The sequence below is a fragment of the Lagenorhynchus albirostris genome, chromosome 9, assembly GCF_949774975.1.
Source record: "Lagenorhynchus albirostris chromosome 9, mLagAlb1.1, whole genome shotgun sequence".
Lineage (NCBI taxonomy): Eukaryota > Metazoa > Chordata > Mammalia > Artiodactyla > Delphinidae > Lagenorhynchus > Lagenorhynchus albirostris.
The window spans coordinates 25147572-25164547 of NC_083103.1; the positions used below are offsets into that span (position 1 = coordinate 25147572).

Sequence of the window (16976 nt, forward strand, 5' to 3'; positions counted from 1 at the left end):
AAGACAAACGTTACAGAAATCGTCATCAATATAAGACAAACGTTACAGAAATTGTCATCAATATAAGACAAACGTTACAGAAATTGTCATCAGTATAAGACAAACATAAAATGGTCTTATATTGACTATGGCTATGTATGTATTACATATTTAAAGCCAAAATGGATATTAGGTTTAAATCAAATTTAGAGCTGAAAGATGAATTAGCTTAGCCCCCTGTTTTATGCATGTGTAAAATAAGTCAAGAGATTGTTATCCCTTAGAGCCAAAGTTTGCAAATAACATAACTTTAGGATCACCTGGGAAGCTTTTAAAACATTCAGACTTTGTAATTATTATTCCTGCATTCCTGACTCAATCTCCAAAGGATGGACATGTGGGATCTGTTATTTTTAGGTGTTTCTGGTAGCCAGTTTTGGTAATTGAGGTTTTCTTTAGAGGGCAATAATTGAATCTTATTGCCATGAGTATATTTCATACCTGGCAGAATACTCCCTATACTTGTCTGGAGTATAAAGTGATTGTTCTTTTGACTATACCATGTTGTGGTTTATCAATCAGTATATAGTCAATCAAGAAGTAATCTTTAGAGGTATCTACAATTTGCTTGGTAGTATTTTTGACAGCGTGGTAACTATTAAATCTGCAGTCAAGTTTAGGGTTGCGTTATTGAACTTGGTCAGTTTTATTTATTTATTTTCTTGAACTTAATTTTATTCCTGGGTTTGAAGCCTGATTTTCTAACTCCATAAACTTTTTATTTTAAACACAATATAATCACCTACGTCCCAAATTCTAAGAATCAACTTGTAAGGAAGTCTCATGTGTTAAGAGAGGGCCACTTAAGCTGTGGCTTAAAAGGATTACTGCAGGAACTCCCTGGCAGGATCCAATGGTTAAAGCTCCCTGCTTCCACTGCAGGGGGCACGGGTTTGATCCCTGGAGGTTCGATCCCTGGTCTGGGAACTAGGATCCCACATGCCGTGCAGCATGGCCCCCAAAAAAATGATTACCGCAGCTTTTTTTGATAGCTCTTACCCTTACTTCTGAGAATTTTTAAACATATGAATACCACATCTTCATATTTTCAGATTATTAGCTAACATCCATTCATTTAATTAGTACTTGAGTCTTTGTAATATAAAAGACTTTCTCATTCTTTTGGGGGGTGAAAATGGATTGTTGTCACAGAGTACCATTCATTATTTCTAGCTATTCCTGTAGTTCAGTTTCGATTCATTTCTAAATTTTTCATTACACAGATGAGTGCGTTTAACTCATGTCCCTTTATTTAAAAATTTTTTTTTCCTTAGTGGCTTTTTTTTTTGCGGTACACGGGCCTCTCACTGTTGTGGCCTCTCCCATTGTGGAGCACAGCCTCCGAACGCACAGGCTCACCGGCCATGGCTCACGGGGCCCAGCCGCTCCACGGCATGTGGGATCTTCCCGAACCAGGACACGAACCCGTGTCCCCTGCATCGGCAGGCGGACTCTCAACCACTGCGCCACCAGAGACGCCCCCTTAGTGGCTTTTGATAGTTTTTAAATGAAATGTTATTTTTTAATGGTATTTTTAGTATTTCTAGTTAATGTCTATTCTCAAGAGAGTTGGCTCTTTCCAGCTATAACTGAGAATTTTGCCACCAATGATATTTATAAAAGTACTCAAGTAATATCCAAATTTCATAAAACTTAAATGTCAAAAATGACATTACCTTAACAGAACAGCTGGTGAAAGTGTAGGCTGTCATAGAAGAGCTTAAAAGTATTTGGGGAAGATTGCCAACAGAATAACTTGGTTTCCTGTATTGTCTATACATTTATTTTAATTCTTTGATCCACCATTTCCTTTGATTACCAGTTTTAACTATTGTGTAATAAGTGATTTTTTTTAAGGTTTTGTGGTTCTATTAGAATGTTAATAGGTGAGAAAATGCTTAAAACATATTCATTGTTTAGATTATCATTCTTTTAGATTAAAGATTCAGATTATATGTCCATCACTTAACCTGATTGACCAGTTTTTCACATCTGACATAAACTTTATCAGTTCTGTTTTTCGTGAACCGTAGGGGATTGGGTTGCATACATCATGACATCAGTGTATTTGCTAATAACAAAGATATTCTCGTATGTAAAGAAACTTATGAAACCCAGGAAATTTTACATTAATAGAATTTTAATCTGCAGTCTGTTTTCTTCTTTAATTATTGATCTAATAATGCCCTTTAGAGCAGTTTTCTTTTAAATCAGAATCTAATCCAAGATCATTGTATATAGTTGTCATTCCTCTCCAGTCTCCTTGGATGTTGAACAGTTTCTCAGTCTTAAATTTGATATTTCCTCATTAGATTCAGGTTATAAACAGTATAGCTGAAAAGCTACAAATGGTTGTGTGTCCTCTTGAGAGACACGTGACGTTCATTTACCACTTATTGATGATGTCAGTGTTGACCATTTTCTCCACTGTGTAGTTACTGTTTTTACTTTTGTAACTAATAAAATAGTGGGGAGATATTTTGAGACTCTGTAAAAATCCTGTTTCTCAACAACTGCCCACTCAATTTTTAATCTATTATGATTTTTGCCTGAATCAGTGATGTTTTTCTGACATTATCTAGGGTTTTTCAGTGTATTTATTGTTGAATATAAATACGTACTTAAAGTTCAAGCTTATTTGTATTTGAAAACTCTTGTAAGGTACTAGCTTCTCCTTGCCCTCATTTTTTTTTCTTTTGAACAGCTTACTAATAGTTAGAAAAGAGGATGATTTACAAGATTCGTGCATTTTATGATTGTAGCAAGTTTTCCAAATATAAAATCATATATTCTGCCAGTAATACTTTTAAATTCTCTCACAAATCATAAGGGGAAGATTAAAAAATTTGCTCCCCAACTCATACAGAAACTTAACTGGTTGTATATTTTCATAACAATCATTGTAGGCTATGGGAAATAAATATATTGATTTACTTAGTTGACCAAATGGCAAATTATTTCATGTAAGAATTAATACGTGTTTTAAAAGTCATGAGATCTTTGATTTTAAAACAGGTTAAAAAGTGAGTGAAAAAGATCATTTGGATAAATGTTTGTGTTTGAAAATGCTATATTTTTCAAGTACTTATTTAAATTCTCAGTTGTTTGAGGTACAAATTAGAAAGTTAACACTTTAAAGGAAATAATTTCTCTATCAGCAGTTAAAGGGTGCTTAAAGCATGGGAGTGGTATTTTCCCCAAAGTAAGCTGTTCGGTTGTGCATTTAAGTTTCCCAGAGTTCACAGAATAGTTGATGAGATTTACACTTAAAGAACAGACATTCCAAATTGAAAGAACTTATTTATATATGTGTCTGTGATTTAATATTTTGTAGTTAGTTGGGGTAGTTATTCGCTGTGTGTCTCAATGGCACGGTCAGAATTCTCCCCATTGTTACTAAGACAGTGGCCTGATAATTTTTGCTAGTGTGGAAGGGATGTTTAAATAATTGTTAATTTATTTAAAGAATTGCAAGGAATTTGTAAATTTTACTCTACAAAGGACAGTGTGGAGGAATCGCAGTGACACAGAATTTGGAATCTGGTGACCTAGGATTTACTGCTTTTAGCTCTTCCATTGAATGAATGTGACCTTAGGGAAGCCATTAATTTTTCTTTCTTTTTTGCCTTCCCAATGTTTTATTATGAAAATTCTGAAACAAAAGTCAAAAGAATAATATAAGTATTACAGTAAATACCTATACACCTTCTTCCTTGATTCAATGTTATGTTTTGCCATACATGTTTATCTTTCTCTATACAAAGAATATTGTCCTACATAACCACAGTACCATTATCCCACTGAAAAGGAACAGTGTTCTAATATAATTTCATACCCAGCTCATGTTTATATTTTTTCAGCAGTCTCATATTCTTTCTAAAATGCCTTATTTCTCTGATGGATGAAATCACTTGTATTTTAACTTCTTATAATGGTCCTTCTGCTGGTGCCTTTTACTTAAATTTAACACAGATTTCATATTATTTCTCACTCTTGTTCCTTCCCCTTCCCAGTAGGAAAACTAATGTGAATTCAAGTGTTGTTTCCAATAATTTGTAAATTATGACATAAATGGAAACATCCCAGTATCGATTATAGACAAGAGCTGTCTTTATAACTATCCTGATACTAGAGAGTGGGATGGGAATTTTTTATATTTTTATTACTAAGAGGCAACTTATTTTATTCTAAATTTAACTATATTTGCAGTGAGTTAAAAGTTTTGAGGATCTTACCCAAAATATGCATAGGATTGTACTTGTTCTTAGAAATAAGCAGGTGTTTTTCAATTATATCACATTTTAAGTGTAGATCTACAAAACTACTAAATTTCATGAAAAAAATATTCTATATGCACGTTATTTGAGGAAAAGAAGAGTGTGTGAGGATGATATTTTTGGAGGTGAAATATTTTCTAGAATACATTTTTAGAAATAAAGAGTGCATTTAAAAAATCCATTGTTGGGCTCCCCTGGTGGCGCAGTGGTTGATAGTCCGCCTGCCGATGCAGGGGACGTGGGTTCGTGCCCCGGTCCGGGAAGATCCCACATGCCACGGAGCGGCTAGGCCCGTGAGCCATGGCCGGTGAGCCTGCGCGTCTGGAGCCTGTGCTCCACAACAGGAGAGGACCACGTACCGAAAAAAAAAAAAAAATCCATTGTTGATTTTCAGTTGTTATTGAGAGTGATTGTTTTCTTTATTCTGATTACTTGCCTAAACAGTAATAGCTGAAAATAATTAGGCCTTTAATATATTCTGGGCACTGTGTTTAGTACTTTACATGGGATATCTGACTAATCACAGTTTACTTTTTGAAGTAGGTAAGTATTACCCCATTTTTTTCAAATGTTCAGCTTTTCTGAGATCTAGAGTTCTTAAATAGCTTTCCTAAGATAACAATACTAAAGTTTAAGCTACTGGGAAGTAAATAGGAAAGCTGGGGGCTTTATACTCAGATAATCTAATTCCTAGGTCTGGGCTCCTACTCACTAACCACTGTACTAACAACCTAAAGGACCTAAAACACAGTTGTAGAAATAGCTAAATAGTAGGTTCATAACTGAGTCCTTTTTTCTTTGCTCAAGTGTTTCTTGCATTCTTATTCAGCTATTAGGATTTGGGGGTACATTTGAAAAAATATGTATAATTGCCCAAAACCACATAAAATTGCTATGAATATTTTGGAAGATGGCATAGTACAATAACTAACACATAACTGCATCTTAGGGTTTGTATAAAATCTTAGTTCTAAAATTCTACTTTGCAAAATTCTGTTTTTACCCTTCACGGTTTTTAAACTTTTCTGCACTATGTACTTGGTTCAGATTTCAAATAGTAGAAAGGAATTCTGAACACAAAAGCGGCAAATCTTAGCAATTCTGACCCTTTAAGAAATTTCTAAGATTTTTTTTTTTTTTTTTTTGCGGTACGCAGGCCTCTCACTGTTGTGTCCTCTCCTGTTGCGGAGCACAGGCTCGGGACACGCAGGTTCAGCGGCCATGGCTCACGGGCCTAGCTGCTCCGCGGCACGTGGGATCCTCCTGGACCGGGGCACGAACCCGCGTCCCGTGCATCGGCAGGCGGACTCTCAACCACTCCGCCACCAGGGAAGCCTTAAGAATGTATTTTTTATAGCTCTAAATATTTACATTCAGCATTAATGTGAGAATAAGAAATTTTACCTTTCGTTTCTGATTTAGCAATTAGGAGTTTTATTAGGATGGAATTTTCTCAAATCAAGGCCAAAATTTAGAATTTAGGTAAAGTATGTTACCTTTCAATCTGCTTACTGAACGGTTATCTCTATACTTTTCTTTCCATAGAAGTCTTGCAAAATAAGTTTTCTGATAGGACAGTCTATACTTTATTGTGATTTGGGGGGGGGAGATCTTTAAAATGTTTGAAGTTAATGAAGCAAAACTTCATGAAAAAATAAAAATGAAAGATTAAAGGTAGGGAGCACAATATCTAACTTCCTTTTTAAGAAAAAGTGAAAGAGGGTGTTAATTCCTATAGTTAATGGGAAAATCACATTTATTGAAGATCAGCATTTCCAGTTATTTGAACCTTGTGGTTTATCAGACTTAGAAATTCAAGACATACTTTTTGAGTACCTCCCCAGACTATGTCACTGAAAACTGAAATATCTTCATGCATCTTCCTGATACAGTTCAACTGATTCTAAATAAACCATTATAATGTTATATCAATTTAAATTACTTACCTTATAAGAGAATTTAGCAGTTCTAAGTTTCCCACAATTGAAGAACTAGAAATTTCATATATTCTGTAATGCTTATTCTTTTTGGATAGGATGATACTTTTTGGATAGGAAGAAAAGTATAAGCTGTACTTTAACTTTTAGGAGATTCTGTGCAGATTAAAATATGCAGAATTCTGTTAGCAAGTCCTTTTGACAAGTAATTTTGCATGTGGAGTCCTTAAAAGTATCCAAAACAGTAGGTAGAATGAAGACTTACAGATGCCTGTTGATATATTTGCCTGGATTATATTCAGATAAAATTGCCTGAAGTGTTACACTGTTTTTCTGTATCACAATTGACTGTTGAATTTATGGATTCTGAAAAAAGTCATCTGGTGTATTTTCAGGCCCCACGCCATCTATATATTTTCATAAATTTTTATGTGGCTTCAAGTAAAAACATACATGAAAACTCTTTCAGGTTCTTGCTTTCATTTTATATATCAGGGGAGGATGGAATTAATTTTGAAGTATCTACGGAGTAAATGCATGCTAGACACTTGGATGCTATGGACACATTAGTGAACAAATTTACAGTTTGGTGTAGGAGACAATTATAATACTGGGTGGTAGGTGCTCTGATTGAGAAAACATGGGGAGTGTATGTTAGGGTGGGTCAGGGAAATCCTCTAGAAGAACAAGACTTTTTTTTTTAACATATCTTTACTGGAGCATAAGTGCTTTACAATGGTGTGTTTCTGCTGTACAACAAAGTGAATCAGCTATACGTATACATATATCCCCATATCTCCTCCCTTTTGTGTCTCCCTCCCACACTCCTTATCCCACCCCTCTAGGTGGTCACAAAGCACCGAGCTGATCTCCCTGTGCTATGCGGCTGCTTCCCACTAGCTATCTGCTTTACATTTGGTAGTGTATATATGTCCATGCCACTCTCTCACTTCGTCCCAGCTTGGCCTTCCCCCTCAACGTGTCCTCAAGTCCATTCTCTATGTCTGCATCTTTATTCCTGCCCTGCCACTAGGTTCTTCAGTACCATTTTTTTAGATTCCATATATTTGCATTAGCATATAGTATTTGTTTTTCTCTTTCTGACTTCACTCTGTATGACAGACTCTAGGTCCATCCACCTCATTACAAATAACAATTTCGTTCCTTTTTATGAGGAACAAGACTTTCTAAATGGAAGTATGAAATTACACACAGAATCCCTGGCAAAGAGAAGCACTAGTGCTGAGGTCTCAATGAAAGGGAGAAAAAACATGATCTGAGAAGTTGAAACAGCTTGGTAGTTTTTAAGCTAAGTTTTGCTTCTAGCCCTTCGCAGTATTGTAAACAGATGACTTGTGACTATTTCATGAAAGTTTTCTTAATTACAAAAACACTAGCTCAATAGTTAATCTAGAATTGCAGCTAAGCTGTTAGGAAAATAGAGCTGGAAAAAAAGTATGAACATCTGAAATTTGATAATGGCTAGAATTATGTGAATGTAATTTTGCTCTAGGAAAACCGTAAGTTGTGATATTTATAATTGTGGGCCTTTTTTAAAACTCAAATGCCTACAGAAATTTAGAAGTTAAGTGAGGGGAGGTTTCCTTTACAATTTTCAAAGAAAGTTGCATGTTGGTTAGAAATTCTCTTGGTTTCACTAATTTTTACTTTGTATTTGAGTCTTAAGAAAGTAATAGAGTTAAGAAGCTATGAAACCTTTTATTCTCTATAATAGCCTTCATATAGTTTGAGGAAAATGACATTAATTGACCAGAGTATTCATTTTGGAGGAGGAACAAAGCCTTTTCAAAGGGAGAAAATTAGTTATGTTTTATTGGTAGGTTAGACTTGAGTAGTTACTTTGAAAAAGTTGGTTCCTAGAAAAATTTTTTCCATGAATAAAATCTGTTTTTACTAAATGCCAGTCCCAGGATACCACATTGTCAGTATGTCTAGTTTATCCAATAACATAGTTCCCAGATTGACTTCTGCACACACAAAAGATTGCTCATCTGTTAAATGAATTTTATTAATGAAGAAATATATAGGACACTATCCTTTTATTTGGTTAAATACATAAGTTAATATGCAAGTGTGTACTAAAAGGGACAGTTACACCAAAGGGACAAAACTTTTTAAATACCACTTACACTTTTATTGATTATAGTATTGAGGATTGAAACTTGGTTTTGAATAAAACCTGAAACTCATGTTCTGATGTCTTGTGAATATTTTGGGAATGCTTAAAGACTGACTAAAATTTAGTGAAAGCACAAGAACTGGGTTTCAAACTTCTCTTTTTGATGAAAAAGTTTGTAAATTTCATTCTCTAAATTTTCAAAGTTTCGTGAAGTCCAAAAATCTGTTAGGGAGGGTAGATTGCCTATCTATGGCAGTATGTTAAATTAATATGAGGAGGGAAGTATTAATAAGAATTGTATTGGTGTAATAATGATAATATTGTATATTTTAGAAAGACATTGGTATTATATGAAACAATGTTTTTATAGCAGTAAGTAGTTGAGAAATTATAATGGAACTTTGATCACTGAATTAGTGAGTTCTGGCTCTTGATTGGAATCTTCAAAAACAATAACCAGGGTCCTATTTCAAGTAGAAATTGAATATAGGTTTTTTTTAATGATACATTTTTAGTGAATTTATATCTGTAAAGTAACATTTTTATATGTTTAAGAATCAGTTGTTTCTTAGTCATAAATTCAGATAGGTTGAAAAATTATTAGAAAATAAGTGTACAGAGTGAATACTAGGATACCCACTTAAGTATAAAATTTTGTGCTTGATAGCTGCGTGATAGATAATTCACATAGTAAATAAAGTCTCTTCTTCAGTCACTCTGGCCTCCTTAAATATTCTAGACACATTCCCACCTCAAGGCTTTTCTTTACATTAGCTATTTTATCTGCTCTAAAGATACTTATCCAGATAGCTGCTTGGCAAAATCCCTTGCTTTCTTCAAATTTTTGTAAAAGTGTTATCTTCTTAGTGAGATTTGCTCTTGCCCATATTTTAAATTGCCACCCCCATTCCCAACACCTCAAAACTCATCCTTTCCTCTATCTTTTTCACCTATAGTGCTTATCTTCTAGTATACTGAACAGTTTACTTATTATAGTTTATATTTTATACATTGATATGTTTCAGGAATCTAGAACAATGCTTGGCACATAGTGGCACTCTAAATATTTGTTGGGTGAAAAATGCACAATGGAAAATAAAACTGAATTTACCATATTATTTTGCAACTTGAATTTTAATTTCTAAGAATTAGAATGTGACATCAATTTATAACAATGTATTATTTTTCATCAAATTATACGTGGCCAATATCTTTACTGTTAACATAGGTTTTAAAAATGTCTCTACACTTTTTCTAAAACTACAAAGAAACTGTCCTTTTGAATTGTCTAATACCCTCAGCCATTTAAGTATTTTAGAATAAGCATCATTGACATTTAGAATTATTCTATCTTGATGTATGACCTAAAAGAAAGGTTTTTAAAGAATTATCCAATTTTAAAGAATTACAAAAGGGCATTACTAATTTATCTAGGATTTTGAAGTACCTTAAAAAAAAATTGCTTGTTTGTAATTCTGAAATGCTTTCAGATAAAACTTGAAAACCTGGTATAGAAAATAAATGCCTGACTGGTTACAAGAAAGATTTAGATGTATATATTGAAGTAAAACTTCTGAGATATTTGTATGTGTATGTATGAGATAAAAACAGGAGTTTTCACAACTTGATTTATCAAATTTCACAGGTTGTTTGTCAAACTGGTAAAGCATAAACATTTTAATTCTTACCCACCCATTTTCACTTGGACTAATGTATATGTGCACAATGCCAACATCCAATTGATGAGTGGAAATTCTTTAAGACATCTAGATATTTAAAAATATAGAAAGTTCCTGTTTTAACTTAATCCATAAACTTTATATAGATTTATTTTTTAAAAAACAAGTATAAAAGGTGAATTACTCCAGCTTTCGTCCTTAAAAACAGTACTTCTGTGTTAAATGTTATTTATCATTTTACTTTTTGTAACTTTCACCCAAACTTCACTTACTTCGGCATGGCAAACATTAAGGGTAAACTCAAATTGCTGGTTTATAAAGTATTTCAGAGAACTGAATTACACTTACTTGGGAATTCTCCAATACATTAGAGGAAATATATTTGGTTTATTGAATTCTGTAATTTTCTTTTCTTTTTTTTTTTGGTACGCGGGCCCCTCACTGTTGTGGCCTCTCCCATTGCGGAGCACAGGCTCCAGACGCACAGGCTCCAGACGCGCAGGCCCAGCAGCCATGGCTCACGGGCCCAGCCGCTCCTAGGCATGTGCAATCCTCCCGGACCGGGGCACGAACCCGTGTCCCCTGCATTGGCAGGCGGACTCTCAATAACTGCACCACCAGGGAAGCCCCTGTAATTTTTTTAACCTTTGAAATTTAGTGTTTCAAAGAACATTGGATTTTTAAGTTTTTCATTGCTTTTCAAGATAGTTTGCATACAGAGTTTTTTCCTAATTTTTTTGAAGCCAGATGTTAATAAAATACATTGAAGAAGATTTGGGTGATATGGTGAGCTTGGTTATTCAGATAAATGGTCTCACTGAAAACAAAGGCTTCTGGGCAGAATTTTAAAACGTCTTGAAGAACTGACAGCATAGTAAAAAATTACCAAGCCAAAACCTAACTGGAAAACAAACACACACACAAACAAAAATAGGAATGCTGGGAGATAAGCTGAGTTCCTAAACTGTTTTTACCCTAAGAGCCTTTGTCAAACTGGGAGAACTTGAGCTTCAATTTCAAATGCTTATAGGAGTTCAGGAAGCAAAAGTCAAAGCCCAAGTCTTGCCCAACAGGACACTCTCTTCCTCTAAAGCTGTGTGTAGGTAATACTCAGGATGACAGTGAACCAGAAATAAATCTGTGCTGCCTTATTAACTCTAGAAGACTGAGGAAAGTTGGTGTGGTCCTGAGCAGAGCAGAATGGGGAAGTCCTGGGATGTTTCAACAAGTTGGCACTTGCATGGATTTGTGGTCCAAATAAACATCACTTGGGTGGTTAAAAAAATTTTTGAACCATGCATGTAAGGTGGCCTCAACCTGTATTATGCTACTAGGTGCCTGATAATCTTTCTCAGACTTTTTCTGGAGGAATGCACCTTCATCCTAAGCCACAGAAGAATATCCACGAATATTTTTCTAAGGAAAAGGAGTTTGCTTGTTACAAACTAATCATGTAAAAAAAACAGATACAGCAGAAACAGGTCTGCAAAGACTTCAAAGACTAGAATTAAGATGGAATTAGGTTAATAACAGATTAGACACAGGTGAAGAGAGAATTGGAGAATTGAAGAAATCCAGATTGGAGTTTAAAGAAACAATGACATAGGAAATATGAAAGGATTAAGGCCACAACGGATAGAGTGAAAATGTGTCTAACTGAAGTTCCAGAAGTAGAGGAGAGAGATTGGGCAGAAGCACAATTTGAAGAGATAAATACTAAGAATTTTTTTAGGGTGATTAAATGAATTCAGCAGATTCAGGATGCTTAATGAAGCCCAAACAGGATTAAAAAAAGAAAAATTCCCATGTAGACACAGAATGAAACTACAGAAAAACAATGAAAACCAAACGCATTTCAGAAGCAGCTGGAAACAAAAGGACAAATGGCCTTCAAACGAATGGCAGTTAGGTTGACAGCTTCCCAAGAGCAACAGTAGAAGCCAGAAGACAATGGAATTGCCTCCTCAGTTTACTTAAACAAACCTGTCAAAAGTTCTATACGCAGGAGAAAAATCCTTATGGGGGTGAAGAAAGACATTATAGGTCAGGTCAATAAAATAACATTGTCAAAGTTAAATATGTATTTTTTTTGATAGGTAAAAAGTGGGTTTATTTAGAGAAACACACTCCACAGGTAGAGTGTGGGCCATCTCAGAAGGCAAGAGGCCACATATGTATTTTTTGACATTTCCCATTATAGTATATAACTTCCTCAAAGTAAAAGAAATATATACGTATATAAAGAATATTCTTGTTTCGGTAGTATCCACTGGATTACTCAATATTTTTCTTAATAAGATTCTCCCTCCAAAGTCATTCTTTTCCAATGAAAGTTCTCATAGATGAAAGGACTTTTGTTAGAATTGTAATTCATGTTATATTTTTACCTTCATTTTTTTGAGGAAAATGATTATGAATTTTATTTTAATTTATAAATTGGTAAATCTTATTTGATTGGTTTAGTGCCAGAAGTTTATAAAGATTGTGGCATGCAACAGATTTTTTGTTTTTTTAATTTTTAAAGTAATTTATTTTTTTATACAGCAGGTCCTTATTAGTCAGCAGTTTTATACACATCAGTGTATACATGTCAATCCCAATCGCCCAATTCATCACACCACCACCACCACCCCCCTGCCATTTTCCCCCTTGGTGTCCATATGTTTGTTCTCTACATCTGTGTCTCAATTTCTGCCCTGCAAACTGGTTCATCTGTACCGTTTTTCTAGGTTCCACATATATGTGTTAATATATGATATTTTTTCTTTTTCTGACTTACTGCACTCTGTATGACAGTCTCTAGATCCATCCACGTCTCTACAAATGACCCAATTTTGTTCCTTTTTATGGCTGAGTAATATTCCATTGTGTATATGTACCACATCTTCTTTAGCCATTCGTCTGTCGATGGGCATTTAGGTTGCTTCCATGACCTGGCTATTGTTAATAGTGCTGCAGTGAACACTGGGGTGCATGTGTCTTTTTGAATTATGGTTTTCTCAGGGTATATACCCAGTAGTGGGATTGCTGGGTCATATGGTAATTCTATTTTTAGTTTTTTAAGGACCCTCCATACTGTTCTCCATAGTGGCTGTATCAATTTACATTACCACCAACAGTGCAAGAATGTTCCGTTTTCTCCACACCTTCTCCAGCATTTGTTGTTTGTAGATTTTCTGATCATGCCTATTCTAATTGGTGTGAGGTGATACCTCATTGTAGTTTTGATTTGCATTTCTCTAATAATTAGTGATGTTGAGCAGCTTTTCATGTGCTGTTTGGCCATCTGTATGTCTTCTTTGGAGAAATGTATATTTAGGTCTTCTGCCCATTTTTGGATTGGCTTGTTTGTTTTTTTAATATTGAGCTGCATGAGCTGTTCATGTATTTTGGAAATTAATCCTTTGTCCATTGATTCGTTTGCAAATATTTTCTCCCATTCTGAGGGTTGTCTTTTCGTCTTGTTTATGGTTTCCTTTGCTGTGCAAAAGCTTTGAAGTTTCATTAGGTCCCATTTGTTTATTTTTGTTTTTATTTCCATTACTGTAGGAGGTGGATCAAAAAAGATCTTGCTGTGATTTATGTCAAAGAGTGTTCCTATGTTTTCCTCTAAGAGTTTTATAGTGTCCGGTCTTATATTTAGGTCTCTAATCCATTTTGAGTTTATTTTTGTGTATGGTGTTAGGGAGTGTTCTAATTTCATTCTTTTACATGTAGCTGTCCAGTCTTCCCAGCATGCAACAGTTTGTTAAAGTAAATGTTGACTTTCAGATTTTTACCCATCTATATTACTTTAATAATCTTATTATTAAATGTTATAAATACTTTATAAAACACTTTAAGTAATCTTGAGTGACATCAATGTCTTGTTCCATTAGTTAACATCCATTTTTAGGTTTGAAAATTATCTAAGTAAGTTAAAATTTTATGGTAGTACTTCTGTACTTTGTTTTATCAGTTTGTGTTATGGTTGACTGTTTCTTTTGCAAATGCTTAAACTCTACTAGGTATTTAGATGTTGCAAAAATCCTTTGCCTTAAAAAATACTGTGAATTAAATAGTTTAACAATATTATACATCTTAATATCTGTATGCATAATACGTGTTCTATTACTTGTATACATTTTTTAAGTATTTGGATTTTTTTTAAGAATTGATGGTTAAATACAGAAATATGTTTAAACATGAGAGAAGCCCCAAAAGGTTATATATTATCTAAAGAGTTTTAAAATACATATTTGTATATTTTAAAATATGGTTCAAAAACCCAAGATATGAAAGGGACCTACAGGGAAAAGTTTTTCATCTATCCATCCTTGAGTCACCCAATTCCCCTCCCCAGTGGAAAATGTTCAGCTTATTTTTTTCCTCTCCTTTTACATGAACAATTGCCTCTTAGGTTTTGTTTTATACCTTGCTGTTTTTCTTTTTTGCTTAACAAAGTAAATTTTAGAGAGTGTGTATTTTTTTTTTACAAGTACTTATTCCTTATTTTGTTTTATCTGTCTTCTGCTGAAGGACATTTAGGTTCCTCCCAAACTTGTTTTATTACAAACATTACTGCATTGAATATATGTGTACATGTCATTTCCATCTGTAAATATATCTAGGTTATTCCTAGATGAGGAATTGCTGGATCAAAGAGTATGAGGGATTTTTTTTAACCAAATTGCCTTCCACAGATGTTGTAATAATTTGAAATCCCATTAATAATCCTTGATATTGAAAGTACACTTCCTCACAACTTGTTAATTCAATATATTATTATACTTTAAAATTTTTGCCAGTATTCATAGGTAAACAATTATAATATCAGTATGGTTGTGATTTACATTTCTCTTATGTATGAGATTGAACCTGTTTTTATACATTTAAAGTCCCTTTAGATTTCTTTTTCTGAGACTTGATCTCCTTATTCCATTTTTCTGTTTTGTTTTTTCTTATTTGCAGGAACCTTATACATTAGGGGACTTAAGGGAAACTTAACTTTAGCATGATTTGCTATTTATAAGTTCAGGTAATTTTAATGTAGCATTTAAATAGTATGTTATCTTTATTGTTTATGTTGTTTTTCTCAGTATCAGACTGGAAGGAATGATAAATATGCTCTCTGAGGTGAAAGACCAATACTTTCATTTGTTACTTTGGTGTTCATGAGTTGCTTTAAATAATTTTCTTTCAAATGTTTTGTGCTTAGATTTTCATATAGTTGATCAACTCTATAATTTCCCACTTAAGTATTACGTTTGCAAATTATTTTTCTCATACATGTCTTGAACTTTTTATATTCTTGCAACTCAGCATTAGAAATATATGAGGAGACTTGAATACCCATATGTAATAATAATAGTTTTAAGTAGATTTTATAAGTGTATATTTCTGTTGCTAGTTATATATTTTTCCCTTAAGTTGATTTGCCTATATTTTTGAAGGAAAATCTTGATTCACAGTACAGATTTTCTTGAGCTATTCAGTGTCACTGAAAATAGTAGGCATCAAAATCATGAAGCCATCTTTCAAGAATGATAGAGAGCTCCCTTTGAAGTGAGTCTTATGTGTAAGGATTATATTTGTACTACTTATTTAACATTAAATATTTTTAAACTAGTTTTCTCAATGGTCAGGTAAATACTTCATAAAATCTGGTTTTCGAACATGCATGCCCTCCTATCCAGCAATGTATCTCAACTGTAGCAATTTGAAAGTCCATCCTTAGAGTATTGTGTGCATATTGTGAGATGATGAGGGAATGTGGGAAGGAGGATAGAGCAATGGTCTTGTCCCTGTCCTGTCTTCCTTTAGGTTTAGGGAGTGATTGGGAAAGGGCTGTTAGGAGTTCGACTTCTTTGAGAAGCAGTATTAGGAAATTTTTTATTTTCCTGTTATTTTTTACATGTCACAGCTTTCAATAATCTGACATCCCCACTAACCTGTTACACAAAGCCTGGACAAAATCAGACCTGTATATTAGGATCCATTATTAAGAATGGGCATGTGTTTATTAGATTATAGGAGCCTTCCTCCAGACTTCATTTACCAGCTAAAGTAACAGCATCTTGATCCAGAGCTTGCTCTTCAGGTTTTTTTCCCCTTCAACTTTCTTTGCATTTCTGTCACAGCACAAGGAGGGAATTCCAATATAATCTTTATTGCAATGTTGTCTACTGAAACCTTAATGGCAGTGTTCTATATAGAATTTGGACTTAATTCTTTACTTTAGGTGATACCACTTTGGAAAATGTCATCACAAACATATGTCTGGAGGAGATAAAAAGTGAAATATAAACCAAACATTTCAAACTATATAAAACAAATTCCAGAGAACATAGTGCATGCTTTCTTGATAAGCCTTTAAATAAATGTACTTAGGAACTTACAAAGTTAGGGAAAAAGTTTTAAAATTTAAGTATCTATTAGATTATTTAATAAACATTCTGGAGGTAGTACTTAACATTTCAAAGTAGGACTTAACCCATTAAAATAGAGCCAAAGTTTCAGTTTTGGAGCATGTCTACCACAGAGGAAGAAGATTCATGTCTCAGTCTTACTGATTCTTCTGGAGTTTAATAATTTTTACCTGAATTTTTTCTTTGCTTTTCATGAAGATAATTTGTTAGCTATGTCTACCTATTTAAACCTCCACTTTCAAAATTCCAACTTCTCATCTTTTAAGTAGGTATTTAAAGCAGTGTTACATGGGAAATGAAAACCATGTTTTCATTCAAAAGAATTAATGAAAAATAAAATTGATTTGGGTGTTTGCATGGAATTATCTAAACCATGTGAAATCTGTTTTCAAAGTACATATTAGAGTTTTAATCAGTCCCTATCCATTGTTATTTCATTGTGAATTGTATGACAGTATAATTCTTAGCATTCTTTTTAAATCTTTTTACTGAAGTGA

General features: G+C 33.8%; 1 protein-coding gene across 2 annotated transcripts in view; it reads left to right on the plus strand.

Annotated features, from left to right (window-relative positions):
• Positions 1 to 16976, plus strand: part of CSTF3 (cleavage stimulation factor subunit 3) — a 71217-nt gene that overhangs the window by 20296 nt on the left and 33945 nt on the right. The gene's annotated exons all lie outside the window — the stretch shown is intronic.